This window comes from Pan paniscus, chromosome 2, assembly GCF_029289425.2.
Source record: "Pan paniscus chromosome 2, NHGRI_mPanPan1-v2.0_pri, whole genome shotgun sequence".
NCBI lineage: Eukaryota > Metazoa > Chordata > Mammalia > Primates > Hominidae > Pan > Pan paniscus.
In genome coordinates this window covers 65,064,647-65,080,464 of record NC_085926.1, presented here as the reverse complement: position 1 = coordinate 65,080,464, position 15,818 = coordinate 65,064,647, and the positions used below count along the sequence as shown (strand labels likewise).

Genomic DNA, 15,818 nt, shown 5'->3' with positions numbered 1-15,818 from the left:
AATCAACAAAAGATTGAGCCTTTTGGCAATGGAGATGGCTTTAAACCTGAACAATTCTGTTGAGGTTTTTGTTGGTCTATCTGTTCCTTTCCAGGTAAACATCTTTGTTTATTTAATGCACACATTTTATTCTAACATTCTAATGCTAATGTTTTATTTCTATCCCCCTGGACCTAAGAATACATTATGAAAAGATAGTATCCTGCCAAGGTTTCTTTTTTTTTTTTTTTTTTTTTGAGATGGAGTCTTGCTCTGTCACCAGGCTGGAGTGCAGTGGTGTGATCTCGGCTCACTGCAACCTCCACCTCCTGAGTTCAAGTGGTTGTCCTGCCTCAGCCTCCCAAGTAGCTGGGACTACAGGTGTATATCACCACGCCCAGCTAATTTTTGTATTTTCATCACTGAAAAGGAGGCACACAAGAAATTTCAAGTTGGAGTTTCATGATTTTTGTTTTTAGTGTGTTCATAGGCATAAATATTTATATTTTGCTCTGCATTTACTAACTTCAATCTTGCATGCTTATATAATCTTGATATAACCAAGGTGGTACACCTGAGGAAATGTAATTGTAAAATTGGATTGTCATTTAAATGTTCCATGGAAGCAAACTAAGGATATTATTCATCTTATGGATTGACAAGTTATTTCGGGGAGAGGTTGAAACATAGATCAAGCAAAACTCTTCCCCTTGGTGAACCTCTTTTGGCCACTTGACAATTTTTCTACTTTGGACATAATTATCATAGGTTTGTAACAAGAAGGCAAAGAGGAAGGCTTTGAACTGTCATCTGCAAACTGAATTATCTGATGTCATTTATACATCTTATGCAATCTGGGGGCAGAACTTGTTTATTTAGATCTGATTTATACTGTGGAATTCTCATGTGGATATGAATATGGTAATATTGAAGGGTAATTTAGATTTTCTGTTGCTATTTCCTAGTGACTAGTTTTGCAAAAGAATGCATATAAATTAGAAATTAGAAGGAACCATGTCTTTAGAATTTTGTACTTATATTAGTGATGGAAGCAGCCTGGCATTGTTAAAAAACAATTGAAGGATCTGAAAATGTTTCCAAATAAAGTGGAAAGGTATTGTCCCAGTCCTTCTCAGTGACATGACTCCTAAAAGAATAAATTAGTAGGAAATTGGGACTGGCTTAATTTTGGAAGAGTTACATCCAAAATGGAAGTGAGTTTTTAGGTCTTGGTCAGAATCTACTTAATCTCTGAAAGTTTTGGGAATTAAATCCAGAAATTTCAGGGAAATAGACCCTCAGCATGCTAGCATGCATGGCAGCACCCTCATGTCCCATGCATGGTGGACATCATGAATGAAACAGGACAAATTTTCGTGCTAAACCCTAAGACAAAGTATGATAGCCAGCCTCCAAGATCTTCCCCAATGATCCTAGCCTCTCTTGTGTATCCATACTCTTGTATAGTTCCATCCCATATTGTATGAGGCTGGCTTGTTTGACCAATAGAGTCCTGCAGAAATGACTGTGTGTGACTTCCAAGGCTAAGTCATAAAAGATATCATGACTACTGCCTTGCTCTTGTGGATCGTGTCCTCTGGGGGAAGCCAGTTTCCATGTCAGGAAGACCCTTAAGCAACCCTGTGGAGAAACTCACATGGTAAGGCCAACTGCTAACAGCCAATACCAACTTACCAGTCACCTGAGTGAACCATCTTGGAAGTAGATCCGTCAGCCCTAATCATGCCTTTAACTGATGGCAACCTCATGAGGATCCTAGAACCAGAGCCTCTCAGCCAAGCTTCTCCTAATTTCCTGACCTATAGAAACTACAAGAGGTTATAAATGTGTATTGTTTTAAGCTGCTAAATTTGAAGATAATTTGTTACATTGCAATAGATATCTAATGCGTAGTGTTTGAAAGGTGATTCCCGGAAGTTTAAATGAGTGAGGAAAATGAGACAGGGAAGACAGAAGTCAGTATGTTGATGAATGAGTTACTGCTGTGGACAAATGGGTTCAATCCCACTGGGGATCCTGCGATCGTTGTATAGGATGCACCTGAGAACAATGCCCATGAAGGAAGGGGACGCTTGCTTATTTTCCCAGTGATTCCCATTTCTTCACTGGATAAAGTTTTCCTCTGGAAGCATTAAATCCTTAGTACTTGCAGGCTGCCTTGCCCTTGGGTTTCCAAGGAATCAGAAAATCCTTAGCCGGAAGAGCAGAAAGTTGCAGGTGGTGGAAACAGGAAGCTACCCTAATGCAAAAGAACTGTCCATAGAGCCCAGAATTGAGCTCAGGGGTGAGTTGGACTTAGTGAAGGATGGGTTGGATGATGGGTGGCACTTGGGTAATGCCTGCCACATAGCTTCATAGACTTTGTCATTGCCACACTTTGAGAAGGCACTCCCAATCAATTAGAGTTAGGGTTTGAGATAATGTTCATTTGTCTTCTTCAGTTGATAATGTACTCCCCACTCTTTTTTCTGGCCCCTCCACTCAACACCACTTTCCACCTGGTGAATTCTCGTTTAATTCACAAAGGTCAAAGGGTACCCACTCCATGAACCTTTCCTAATTATGCCTCCTTAGCCTGGCTAAGTTAGCTTCCCTTTCTTCTGATTCTCTGTTTTCAATAGTTACATGGATTTTCACTGTTTCTTGATGTGTTTGTCTCCCACCTGTGGGTGAGCTTTTGCTCATCTTTGTATTCTGAATGTCTGGTATGTATTAGGCCCTCAAAAAATGTCAGCTGCTGGTCATAGGTGGAAGCTAAGAAAAGCTGATCTCATAGAAGCAAAAAGTAGAACAGAGAATACTGGAGGCTGGGAAGGGTAGGGGGAAGGGAGGGAAAGGGAGCCATTTGCTAAAGTGGCAAAATGACAGCTAGCTAGGAGGAATTAGTTCTAGTGTTCTATAGCACTGTAGGATGACTAGAGTTAACAATAATATATAGTTTCAAATAGCTGGAAGGAGGATATTGAATGTTCCTAACACAAAGAAATGATAAATATTAAAGATGATGGATATGCTAATTACCCTGTTATGATCACTACACATTATATGAATTGAAACACTATGTATCCCATAAATTTGTATAATTATTATATGTCAATTAAACAGAGGAAAAAATTTAAGAAAGAAAAAAATGAGCTGAAAGCAAAACTAGAGGATTCGGGGAAATGTCTAAACCGCAGTGTTCTACAATATTCTCTCAGTTTATTTTCCCTACAGAGGTACTCATAGATGTTTTATTATGGTTAAAAGAAAACTATTTACGTCCTTCAGGATTACCGGGATTTCTCTGTATAGCAGTAAGCCAAATGAGAATGAAGATTTGCCAAACTGACCAGGTTTGAGAAGATGTAATGTTAAGCCTCAGGCCATCCAATAACTGAATTAACTTACCATATGTACTTTTCAATCTGTTCTATCTTATCTTGGTAGAGAAACTTTTGCACTTAAAAAAAAAAAAGATTCTCCAAGGCAAAGGCACGAAATGGATATGTTGCCATGTTAACTGTGGTGCATGAGATTTGGTTCCTATTAAAGTTCGAAGAATGAGGTTTACATCTGAAGGGAAAAAGTGACCAGCACCATTTCAGAGCTGGCATTGTTTCTAAAAGTGCCCAGGGAACAATCCCATCCCCAAACGTTAACAGATGTCATTCTCTTGTCCTGGATTGACCTGGGGCCCTTACCCATGGTTCACTTGTGATTTAACCAGCGTGGATTAAGTTATCTTTCCCTTCAGGGCAGGACAAGCAGAGAGAAGTTTCATTTTGGCTTATTTTGTTTTGTTTTTACCCCCCTCTGAGCCATTCCATGGCTTACGTTGGGTGCATTGAACAGTTGCTGGACCCGGAGAATCCCTTGTTCTCAGATGCCAAGAGTTAAATGGATTCAGTGCATTGTCCAGGGGGCGTTATGAAAGGTGCTAACAGATGCGGATTTCAGCTTTGTCATTAAAATGCTTCTCAAACGCCACCTGATGTCCCTGGGTTAGAGGTTTTCTTTCAGCCTTTTCTCATTACATTTTAGCTCTGTTTTGTGAACTAAACCTTTGAAGAAACTTGAGAGCTATTTTGGAAACCCAAGAATTAGAAAACATGAAATGTCTATAGCTCTGAAATATGCATGTGACCTTATTCCCCATGCCTGTGGTGCAGGGAAGGCAAAAGCAGATGCTAAGTGTTTTTCTGTGCTCTGAAAATATCATATTCCTTAAAAAATTTGCCATTAATTATATTATAATGATCTATACACAATAGTTTCCACTGCAGTCTTTGTAGAAAATCCTTAAAATTGGGTGCTAAAAAGATTCATACCATGTTTGGATCATAATAATGTCTGGAACTTTTGAATGCTTTTATTTTTCCTAAAGGTGTACATAATAAATCTAATAATAAGCACCCAAATGCTCTTTCTTCTTTTTTTTGAGACGGAGTCTCGCTCTGTCGCCCAGGCTGGAGTGCAGTGGCGTGATCTCGGCTCACTGCAAGCTCCGCCTCCCGGGTTCACGCCATTCTCCTGCCTCAGCCTCCCGAGTAGCTGGGACTACAGGCACATGCCACCACGCCCGGCTAATTTTTTGTATTTTGTTTAGTAGAGATGGGGTTTCACCATGTTAGCCAGGATGGTCTCGATCTCCTGACCTTGTGATTCGCCTGCCTCAGCCTCCCAAATTTCTTTCTTCTTATAGTTACCTGTAGTAAAGACAAAGACTAAATGCCAGTATCAGGCTCAGGATTTACATTATTAGAAGTGGTTTGGGACCCATCTAACTGCAAGTAAAATAGAAATCTTTTAATTCAGCTGATTTCATTTCACTTCCGCTCTAGTGGCACAATCGAGTTTTGCTGGGGTCTGATTCAATTAGGATTGTAAGCAATTTCTGGCTATTCACAGCAGAAAAGCAGTGTCATGTGTATCTCTGAGGATGCCCTTTACACAAATAATCCCGCTTTCACCAATTAGGAAATGACCTATTATAGGCCTGAAATGTCAAGGATATGTCTAGTATTTGTTGGCCAAGCATCCCATCTCCTTTCCTTGGAGAACCACCCATTTCCCACTCCCACCCTCCTCACTACCCTAAGCCCTAGATGGGGATAATTCTATTTTGAGGGTCCAGGGGTGCGTTCAAGACTCAGGCCAAGCCAATTCAGGATCAATTTTCCCTGATTGCAGTGATTTGGTTCAGGGATGGGCACCTGTATTAAATTAGGCCCATCAAGAGCTTTCCGAGGAGTTTTGCTGGAATTATCAGACAAGAGTTCCACTTGTCTTCAGACTGAGATTTTAAGAAACTTTTCTATTCAGAATTGTAAGTGGCCACTTTTGGCACCAAATGGAGAGAACCCACCATCAAAATTAAGAAATCCAGAGGAGAGAGGAGCCAAGGAAAGGTGAGAGAGTTATTTCGAGGAACTGACTTTAGCCTTCCCTATTATATGAGCCAATAAGTCCTCCTTTCATTGTTGTTTTGGCTCTAGAAGTTGGAATCCAAACTAATATACAGAACTACCTTGGAGATCCTTGGCAGGGTGACTGGAGTGTGACCTCCTGTAGATGTGACACGGTCCTGGGAGGTGAGGCGGGGGTTTCCACAAAGACATGACCTGCTCTGGCTGTCACTCCATTTTTTTGACTTGAATACCCTAATTTTAGGCAGTTTTTTTTTGTTTGTTTGTTTTCATTTTTGCCCATTTTTGGGGGATGGAGGAAGCCAGAATGAATGCAGGACAGGTACATGAATTCTCATCCTTGCTCTGCACTAACCCGTGACCTTGTGCAAATCCTTTCCAGTGCCACAGCCACTGGCTTCCCCTCTGTGGATTGCAGTTTCTTTGATGTTGAACCTATGTTGGTAAAGTTTAAACTCTTCTGAGGCACCCTCGCATTTCTGGGAGGAATTCACCTTAGGAAATAGAGATCAAGTCATCCCAATTCCGGCTCTTTACCACATTTCCCTCCCTGTTCAACCTGCAAGTAATCTTTTACCTATTTTATGTTTAAGATTGCACTTGAAAAAGAAAAAAAAAGTCCCTTTTTAAAAAATGTTTGAAAACCACTGAAGAGGTCTCTAACCTTCCTTTCAGCTTGTTTTGCTGACGTCGTCAAGATACTAGTCCCTGAGAACATAATGTTGAAGGAGTCAGAGCCTGGTCTGCACCTGAGCTGGGCTAAGCCTCTTTATAGATCCTCAGGCCCTATTGATACAATGAGCCAAAGGCATTATGTTGCCCTTTTCCCTTTTTAAATGGTGGGTTTGCTTTCTCGGTAATTCTAAGGATATTTAAATCCCTGACCTTCTTTCCCAAAAGGATCTATTTGATAAATAGTGTATTGTATTTATTTCTTATTAAGGTGAATGGTTTACACAATTTAAAAATTATATAAATAGTACTTGCTCGTTATAGAGATTTTTAAAAATCAGAAATTAAGAAAAAAAAAATCCATAGTCTCATTATCCAAAGACAAGCCAGTCTTCTGCTGAAGTCTCCCTGATAGCTTTCCACTGCCTTTGGGAGCAAATTTCCTTGCCTGGGGCTGACCCAGCATAGTTATAACCCTTGCCCATTCCCCTTTTGCATTTAATGTCTTCTCTGACTTCTTTTAGTCCACTGAAAGGGCTCACTTGCTTTTACCACTAGACCTTTGTGCCTCCTGTTACCACCTTCTCCATCTTGCTGGTTCCTCCTTGAGTTGCAGATCTCAGCTGAGACGGCTCTACCTCTGGGAAAACTTTTTTCCCAACAGGGGCTCTGATAGACACTTGCTCTCAAAATATCTTCTCTTTTCCTGAGCATTTACCACAAGTTGGTATTGTTACTGGTTTATTTACCTATGTCTCCTCTGTAGCTCCATGATAAGAAAAACTAGTTGAATTGTTTTCCCCATTATTACTGCCAGTGCTTAGTCCTCATCTGATACAGTTACTCAGTGTAGATTGGCTTAATGAATCAGTGTTGTTTAACCACTGAATTGTTCAGTATATTTCTTTTGTCTTATTTTCCTTATTATTTTTAAACATAGTTTGTGCCAACCGTTGAAGTGTTGGTTGTGCTCTGGATGTTCTGTTAAACAATTCGTGCAGCATGTGAGAGCCTTATCTCCTTCTCAATTGTCTCTTCCATGCTAAGGCATTAATATTATTTATGTGCCCCCTTCTCTGTGCCAGACACTGTGCTGGGTGCTTGTGCATACACGAGCTCTGGTGTATCATCTAGGGCAATGCAGAAGAGGGAGACTTTATCGTTCTCATCTCTACATTAGAAATTGGAGCCTGTTAGAAGTTAAGTAACTTACCTAAGGACACCCAATTGTCGAGCGTCTATATTGAGATCTGAACTGGGATTCAGATGTTTCTGAATTAAAGGTATCACTTTACCTCTTGTCTTTTTTTCATTCAGGTTGCTATAACAACATACCATAACCTGGGTGGCTTATAACCAATGAAAAGTTATTTTTCATAGTTCTGGAGACTAGAACGTCCAAGATCAAGACACCTGCAGATTTGGTGTCTCATGCCGGCTTTCTGGTTTCTAGATGGTTCCTTCTTGCTGTGTCCTCACATGGTGGAAGGGGCAAGGTGACTCTCTGGAGTTTCTTTTATAAGAACACTAATCCCATTCATGATAGTAGAGCCCTTTTAACATATTTTGGGGAAACATAACATTTAAAATATACCACCCCTTTGTTTCTTGGCCTGTGAACTCAGGCCAATCTAAAAGGAAGTTTTGTTGGTCTCTATTGAAGTTTTCACTGGGCCGCAAAGTAAAGAACTTTAAAAAAGTAACATCTTCTCCTAATTCAATCTGCTAACCAGAGGGTAAAGTGACATAGTACAAATGCAATCATAGGTAAAAGATTAACCTATTTTAATATGGAAGGTCTTTTGTTGTTGCTGCTTTGGAGGAGTTGACTTAGCCCATCTGGGAATGAGGTACCTTCCTGATATGCCAAGTAAATACTTCCTCTCACTGGCAAGAGGTAGAAATGAAAGAATTCTATTTTAAAGATCAAGCCTTCCCTGTCCTCAAGGAAGTGACAACCAAATTTTTGCTTGACACATTTGGATTCTGTTTTAAATGAGGCACTGAAGGTTTCTAGTAGGCCAAAAAAGAAAACAGGATTAGGGGGTGGTGGATAGTAGAATGGTAGTCTGTGTGTGTGTGTTGGGAGAGGTGGCAGGGAAGCACAAAGAAAGGAAACTAAAGCCTGTCGCTCTGGAAAGAAGGGATTCGAGGTGACTAGGCTCTGCTTAGAAGGTGCCTGGTGAAGTACCCTGAGAAGAAGCACTGGGTCGAGAATTTATCAATACACTTATACGAATTTAGAAAATAAGCATGAACTCTGCAAGAGCTCCGCCCAATTGACAATCCAATTTTCACACCAGGGTTCTCTAATTACTCTTAGCAATGACTGTCTCACATGAACAACAAGTGGGCCCAAGCCACAAGGCCTTTTTCTACCCTCATCTGAGGACATGGAGGAAGGTACGTGTACCTTCCCGCATTGTTACCAAGCTACTATAGATTTGAAGGGGCCCTTTGAAGCGGGATGGAGGTGAGCACTTTCTATGTGTGGAATGGGGCTGAGCACTGGGGAGGTATGTCTCTGTATTAGTCAGGGTTCCCCAGAAAGACAGAGCCAATAGGATATATAGATATAGATATAGATATATAGATATCTATATCTATATCTATATATCTCTCTCTCTATATATATAGAGAGAGATGGGGAGATGGGGATATAAGTAGAGAGGTAGGGAGATAAGTAGGTAGAGAGGTAGGGAGATAAGTAGGTAGAGAGGTAGGGAGATAAGTAGGTAGACAGGTAGGGAGATAAGTAGGTAGAGAGGCAGGGAGATAGGTAGGGAAAGAAATATACATAGATGAGTGTGGATTTATTAGGGGAATTGGCTCATGCAATTATAGAGGCTGAGATATTCCATGACAGGTCATCTGCAAGCTGGAGACCCTGGAATGGTAGCAGATTGGCTCAGTCTGAGTCCAAAGGCCTTAGAACTAGGGAAGCTGATGGTGTAACTCTCAGCCAAGGCCAGAGGCCTGAGAACCCAGTGGGCTGCTGGTGTAAGTCCTGGAGTCCAAAGGCTGGGGAGCCTGAAGTTGTTATCCAGGAACAGAAGAGGAGGACTATATCCCTGGCCAGCAGACAGATCGACACATTTGCCTTTTCTCTGTTTTTGTTCTCTCCAGGCACCCAGTAGATTGGATGGTGCCTGCCCACACTGAAAGCTATCTGGGATTGTACGCATTAGTTCCCCACTTACCTGCTGTTTCAACCTGCAGATTTATATCATAGTGACTGGCACAGTGCCTAGAGCTTCATTTAATTTATTGAATGGATTAATAAATTTGTGCATGTATGCATGCATAAAAAGCAAAAAGTTATTCATCTATGAATACCATGATGAAACTGAGAAGCTTAGAATACTGTAGCGTGAAGGGTTATTATCTCTTATCTGAGAAGTACCCTAAATATTAATACAACACTGAGAACCAACATAGTGAACTGCCTCTCAATCCCTAGCAGTAAGGGGGGTGTTCCGTGTAACTGAGCCAAGTCAGTTCTCTTGGTCAGGCAATGCACAGGGAGAGCCTGTCCTAGGTGGCCTCTGCAAGAGTGACAGACTCACTTCTCACTGCTGGGACATTCCATGTACTGCTTCAATCCCCTATTTGAGTTATTAAACTTAGGCAACCTTAGACAGTATCTAGCCTGGCCTCCCATTTAAAGAATGAGTATATGGGGAGTGAGGTGATGTTACCAGTCTCCTAGCTAGAACCAAAATCCCTTTATCTTGCCTTTTCAGAATCCTTTCTCTATGACTTCTCCTTTCCTCTAAATCGGACTCGTATGTTTCAATGCTTTATGGGAACCTAGGAGGAAACATACATGAGAGAAGCTGTCATATATATGACAATAGGGAGTAGTGGTGAGTATGACAAACTACAGCACATGCCCCATGTAAAGGACAGACCTACATTTCAGCTCTAAGTGTTGCATAAGGGAGGACGTGTGCAGTGTGGACAAACCTGTTCCTTTTAGAAAAGTCTAAAATCTGAATATTTATGTGAAAAATTTCAACTTTTACATTTTGGCAGCAAAGTTTTAAAAAACTTTAAAATACCCTATGGGCAGAATAGAACATGTATTCAAGACCTGCCAATGGGCTTTCACTGGTGACTTCTGTTCTATACCTTCCACTGAACTTGACCACAGAGCAAGGATATACAGGTGTAAGTGGTGTGTCAAGCCATCAGATAGTAGTGACCCTCTCTTTACCAATGTCTGAAGGTAACCTTCTTTTAAAACATATATATTTGTGTGAATTTAAAGTTCTCACTCTTGTGCTACTGTCAGTCTCTTTGCACTTTATTGAGTTGTATTTAGGGTATGTAGGCTACTCTTAAATTTAAGGTATTTAGGGTATTCCTCAGAAAAAGATGCAGTCACATTTATGTCCCTTAGCAAGCTGCAGAGTTAGTGGTCAGGAACACAATCTCTGGAAACTTTCTGCCTGGGTATGTGAACTTAGGCAAATTACTCAATCTCTCCATGCCTTTGTTTCTTTATGTGTGAAACGAAGGTAATAACAGTAGTGCCTACTTTGTAGTGTTGTCACAAGGAGAAGCTAAGCTATACATAAATTGCATTAGAATAGTGCCAGGTAGTACCTAGGAAGCACACAGTGATTTTTGCTGTTACTTGGATTAGTTTGTTAGTACTGCTAGTGAATTGTTCTTTTCCTTGAATCTATCCACGGATTGTGTCCTTCATATGGATAATAGCTGAACAGATGTATGTACTGCTTTTTACAACATGTAGGCAGATAGGGGCTGAGAATAGTTAAACATAATCCCCTGGTCTTTTCATTTGGATATCCTCTTTTGGGGATCAGGAAGCCATCAGGCTGTGGAGACCTTGGCAAAATAGAAGGAATAGAATTGGGGTGGGGTTGAGAACCTGCTGAGTTGGCTTCTGAAGTTCTGAGATAGGGCTCAGGATGGTTTTAAACTGGGATCTCTTTTAAGCTAGACTACTTCTGACCTTATCACCAATATGCCATTAAAACCAGCAACCTCTGTTGCTCTGATTGGCTATTGGGCTATTCAATGTTCTTAGAATTTCTACCAAGTTTTAATATCCTTGGTGTCATTTTCTAATACTTCAGCTTTTTATTAACTTAAACTACATTATTGAATTTAGTAATTATCTTGGTCATTATCTTGTAATACACATATGTCATCTTAAAGCATATGTTTTTCTAGCTGATGGAACAGGCTGGAACCTCTCATGCAGGTGGAAAAACAAACCCTTTCTATATAGACAGGGAGGTGTCCAGAAACAAATCATGTAGTTTCTTGTTTGTTTCTCAGCAATGCAAATTGCAGGCGTATGATAGCTGTCATGCAACATAATGGTGGGAGGACAAGTTCAGGATCTGATTTCATAAACATTTCAAAGAGTTGTACTGTGTGTCTCCTGACCTGCATCATTCCTTTAACTTGAGGCCACCTTGCCATGTGCAGAAACCCTCTCAGGAAATGAGATGAGTACATCTCTGCAGGTGGCAGGCAGGTGTAATAGGAAAGGAATGTGGAGACTTAACGTTGAGTTTCTGTGATGTGGAAATCACTGCAGTTTCTCTTTGAGCTGTCGGAGAGGCAATGGTGGATTTGTAATGAGAGAGCTCCTCCTCTTTAAGAAGGGTTCTCTTTCATTATTCTTTTTTCTTGTTCTTCTTTTCCTTTTTAGGGAGAGAACTCTATAGAGGGTGGTGTCAGAAATTTGCTGGGGCCTGTTCTTCAGACCCACCCACCTCCCAGACAGACATTTATGAGACAGAAAGAAGATGATACAGAGAGTCTAGTTGATGTACAAATGATGGAAGGGATGTGATCATTTCCTGGAGTAGAGGAAATCTTGATAGGAGGACTGTGACAGATACCCACAGCTGATCTCCACTGCCTGTTCTTAGAAACTCATTTAGTGGTGGACTGTGCAAGATAAGGCTGTCCATGCTGACCCTTTTGGGTTTACTTCCAACGTCATCTATGTCTTATCACTCTTGTTTCTTGGTCAGGCCTTTCTCTTGCCATAAAAGCCTTAGGGGGACCTAAACTCCATTTATCTACAATTCTGCTTATTAGCATCATGAGTTTATTGCCCTCTTATGCCTGGAGTTAAATGGGTTTTTTGAACTCTCTTCTAAAAGTCAAGTCATCCTTCTGAATCTCATCTCTGATTAGTAGAACATAAACTTTATTTCTCTATTTTGATTTTCTTTTTCTTGAACCATGACTTCCCCCTTTTGATTGGAACAGAAATGACTTGATTATATTCTTTCCCCCTCCAGAAATTGTATCAAAATGAGAGACATCGTGGGCTGTTTCTTGAGCTGTTCCTTGCATAATGTCTTCTTGATAGGCCAATTACAGTGAACAAAACATTTTAGATGACATCTAACTGGAAACTTGTGAACTACATTGTCACTTTGATTTCTGTTCTATCACTTATTATTGTATTTTTCCCTATTTTAGCTATAATCTTCCATGTGGTTTTTAATTCAGCCCAGGTTCTGAAACTTAAAAATGTGTTTGTGTGGCCAATATGTTACACCAGAATGGTCTCTTTTTATTCACAGTAAATGTGGGGCTTGGTTTACATGTGTTTGTACCAATTCTTGTTCCTAAAACTCAAAGCCCTTTGCATTTTTGTGGATATTACTAAAGAAGTTATTCATACACTGGTATTGCCATGATTAATACACACTCCATTTTGTGGCTTATTGCATCTCTGACTGTAGATGAAAAATTCTTGGTAGCTATGCATTCTATTTGAAGTTGTGATAAGAACTGACTTTTATGTTTACTCCTGATAAAGGAATTTTTTAAGATGTCTACTTACTGATGCAGCATTGGAAATCCTTTATAAGCTGAAAGGAAAATAACATCCCCTTGGCATCTTGGCTCCCGTGTCTGGAAAGTCTCTACCTAAGGCCTTCAAGCAGCAAGTGTGGCAACATTGCCATCCAATAGAACTTTCTGCAATCCTGGAAATGTTCTATTCATAGCTAGTAGCCACATGTGGCTATTAAAATTTGGCTAGTGTGCCTGAAAAACTCAAGTTTTTATTTCATTTTATTTCATTAATTTGAATTTAAATACTCACATGTATCTAATAGCTATCTTATTGGACTAGGTATAATCAGGAACAGGAAAAAGTTGATTATTGAGGCTTCTATTAAGTTTGTAAACTTTTCCCTTGTTCTCTCTTGTGTTTAAGTTTGCCCTGAAAAATTAGTAATAGTTATAAAATTTTTGAGTCCTTATTATGTGCTACATGTTTTAACATGCATTATTTCATGTAATCTTCATTTCAGACTACAAGGGAGCTACTACTTCATTGTTGTTAAAATGGAGACAAAGAGAAAGGAAGTAACTTGCCCAAGGTTACACAGGGAGTTGGAGTTATAGCCTGAGGCCAAGAGACCCCATATGGGTGCTTTTATCTCTCTACCAGTGCCTCAGTCTGTTTGGGCTGGCATCACTAATTACGACCAACTAGGTCATTTATAAACAATAGGCATTTATTCTCACAGTTCTGGAGCCCGGGAGGTCCAAGATCAAGGCGCCAGCAGATTCAGTGTGTGGTGAAGGTTTGCATTTTCCTTTCAAGATGGCACCTTGTTGTGTCCTCACCTGTTGGAAGGGACAAACAGACTCCCTCAAGCCTCTTTTATAAGGGCACCAATCCCATTCCATGAGGGTTAGGATGTCCTTTTTGGGGGAGTGGGGTATGCAATTCAACCCACAATAGGAGCCTGTTTTTTTCTGTTAGGAATGGAACTTTCTTGCATTCTGAGAATGCAGAAATCTTGGGTAATTTTACATTGAGATTTTCTGGAAGAAGAGTAGTATAATGGAAAAAGTACCACATTGGAAATCAGGAGGGCTGGATTTGAATCATGAGGGTGTTTTAGTCCCTCCATTCCTTGGTTTTCCCATCTGTGAAATGGGGATAACAACAGCAGTAGACTGGTGTCCCCCTTCTTGCCTCTTTTTCTGGCAGGCCTTGCTAAATGAGTGACGAATGGAGGCTGTGGCCAGCACAAAGCCATTTCCTCCACAGGCTGAGCCTGCCAGTAATGCCTGTGGCTCTTTCTCCCATATCTCTTGTCCCCACAGCAGGTCTCAGGGCACAGCCCTTCTTGAAAGTTCAGGAGAAGATGGGAAGATGGTGGCAGAAGTCAGCATGACATCGTATACCCATTGTTTTTCAAGACTCCCAAGGATATGCTGGTATTTTATGTTGGGTACTACTGGTAGGAAGGAAGTGGCAGGGGTGGTGGCACCCCCATGTAGCATGATGCTGGAGAGGAGGCTGAGCAGCTGAATGCCCCTTTCTGGGTCCAGCTCTGCAGTCACCAGCTATGTGGACGAGGTGGACTCACCTCCTCTCGGAGTCCCAATCGTTTCCTCTGTTGCCAAAGCAGAATTAGATTCTGTGTTCCCTCGGCTCTTTTCTGCCCTTCCTAACTTTCTCTTGAGGGATGCAGAATTAAGCCAAAGACCAGTGGGGCCTTTAAAAGGTTTTGCTTATTTGTTTAGCCCACACTCATTTTCACCTTTCTCAGACTTAGGTTTGCTTTGGAAGCATGGAAGTAAAGTTTAACCTCAGATGAGCAGCTTAACACGGGTACCTCCTCAGAAGTTAGGGAGTTAGATGTGGATCAAAGCTGCTCACCTTCCCAGTGTCCACAGGCTTGAAAGCTCAAATACACCCTGCCACTGATATCGAGAAAGTCTGGCAGTAATTCTTCTAAATATCTCTTATTCCGTGGTCTTGCAATGAGTGGCAGTGTGTGTCCTTCCTTCTGTCCTCTGTGCCTTAGTCTTCCAGTAGGGCTCCTGGGCTCATTGACTCAGGTCTTGTGCTGTTCTTTTTCCTGTGTGAGGTTTATCAAATAGGAAAACACAGGAGGTAATCAGGCAAGTAAAGATGAAATTAGGGCTGCATCCATTCTTGTCTCCAGATTAGCTGTGTCCCAAATTATACACAGAGATGGAATCCTGACTTTTATAAAATTTATCTGGTATTAGGAAGACAGAAACAAAAGAAGATGCCACCATTGTAAACAATAGCTAGCTATCATGCTGTGAGCAGACTTGCTTAGGTTGTTGGAAGATGATTACTTGCTTCTATTACTATAAGTTGGCTTTTCAAGAAACTGCTTCGTTTAGTAGTATGCAGTGATTTGAGGAATGTGTTTTGTAAGTGATTCTCTTTTAAGTGGACATCTCAACTCATGATGCAGCTGTTCTTCTAAATAGTTTGCTATTGTCAATATTGCTGCAGTGAACATATGCATACATGCATCTCTGTAATAGAATGATTTATGTTCCTTTGGGTATATACACCCAGTAATGGGATTGCTGGGTCAAATGGTATTTCTGGTTCTAGATCTCAGAGGAATCACTACGCTGTCTTCCACAATGGTTGAACTCATAAGTGGGAGCTGAATAGTGAGAACACACAGACACAGGGAGGGGAACAACACACACTGGGGCCTGTTGGCAGTTGGGGTGGAGGGAGGGAGAGCATTAGGAAAAACAGCTAATGCATGCTGGGCTCAATACTTAGGTGGTGCATTGATAGGTGCAGCAAACCACCATGGAACCCATTTACCTGTGTAACAAATCTGCATATCCTGCACATGTACCCCAGAACTTCAAAATTACAATTTAAAAAAATTGCTTATGGTATATACTAGCTTTGCCCCTTGCTTAGAATTCTGAAGGGAA

The 15,818-nt window shown here is 40.8% G+C and overlaps 2 long non-coding RNA genes across 2 annotated transcripts in view; one reads left to right on the top strand and one right to left on the bottom strand.

Moving 5' to 3' along the window:
* LOC117979684 (uncharacterized) overlaps positions 1 to 15,818 on the top strand; it is a 149,065-nt gene that overhangs the window by 20,946 nt on the left and 112,301 nt on the right. The window lies entirely within an intron of this gene.
* Positions 1 to 15,818, bottom strand: part of LOC129397409 (uncharacterized) — a 58,620-nt gene that overhangs the window by 35,303 nt on the left and 7,499 nt on the right. Inside the window, exons 2-3 of the long non-coding RNA XR_008624763.2 lie at positions 14,761 to 14,962; positions 13,614 to 13,715 (exon numbers count right to left, since the gene is read on the bottom strand). This is a non-coding gene — a long non-coding RNA (uncharacterized LOC129397409). The remainder of the gene's footprint in view (positions 1 to 13,613; positions 13,716 to 14,760; positions 14,963 to 15,818) is intronic.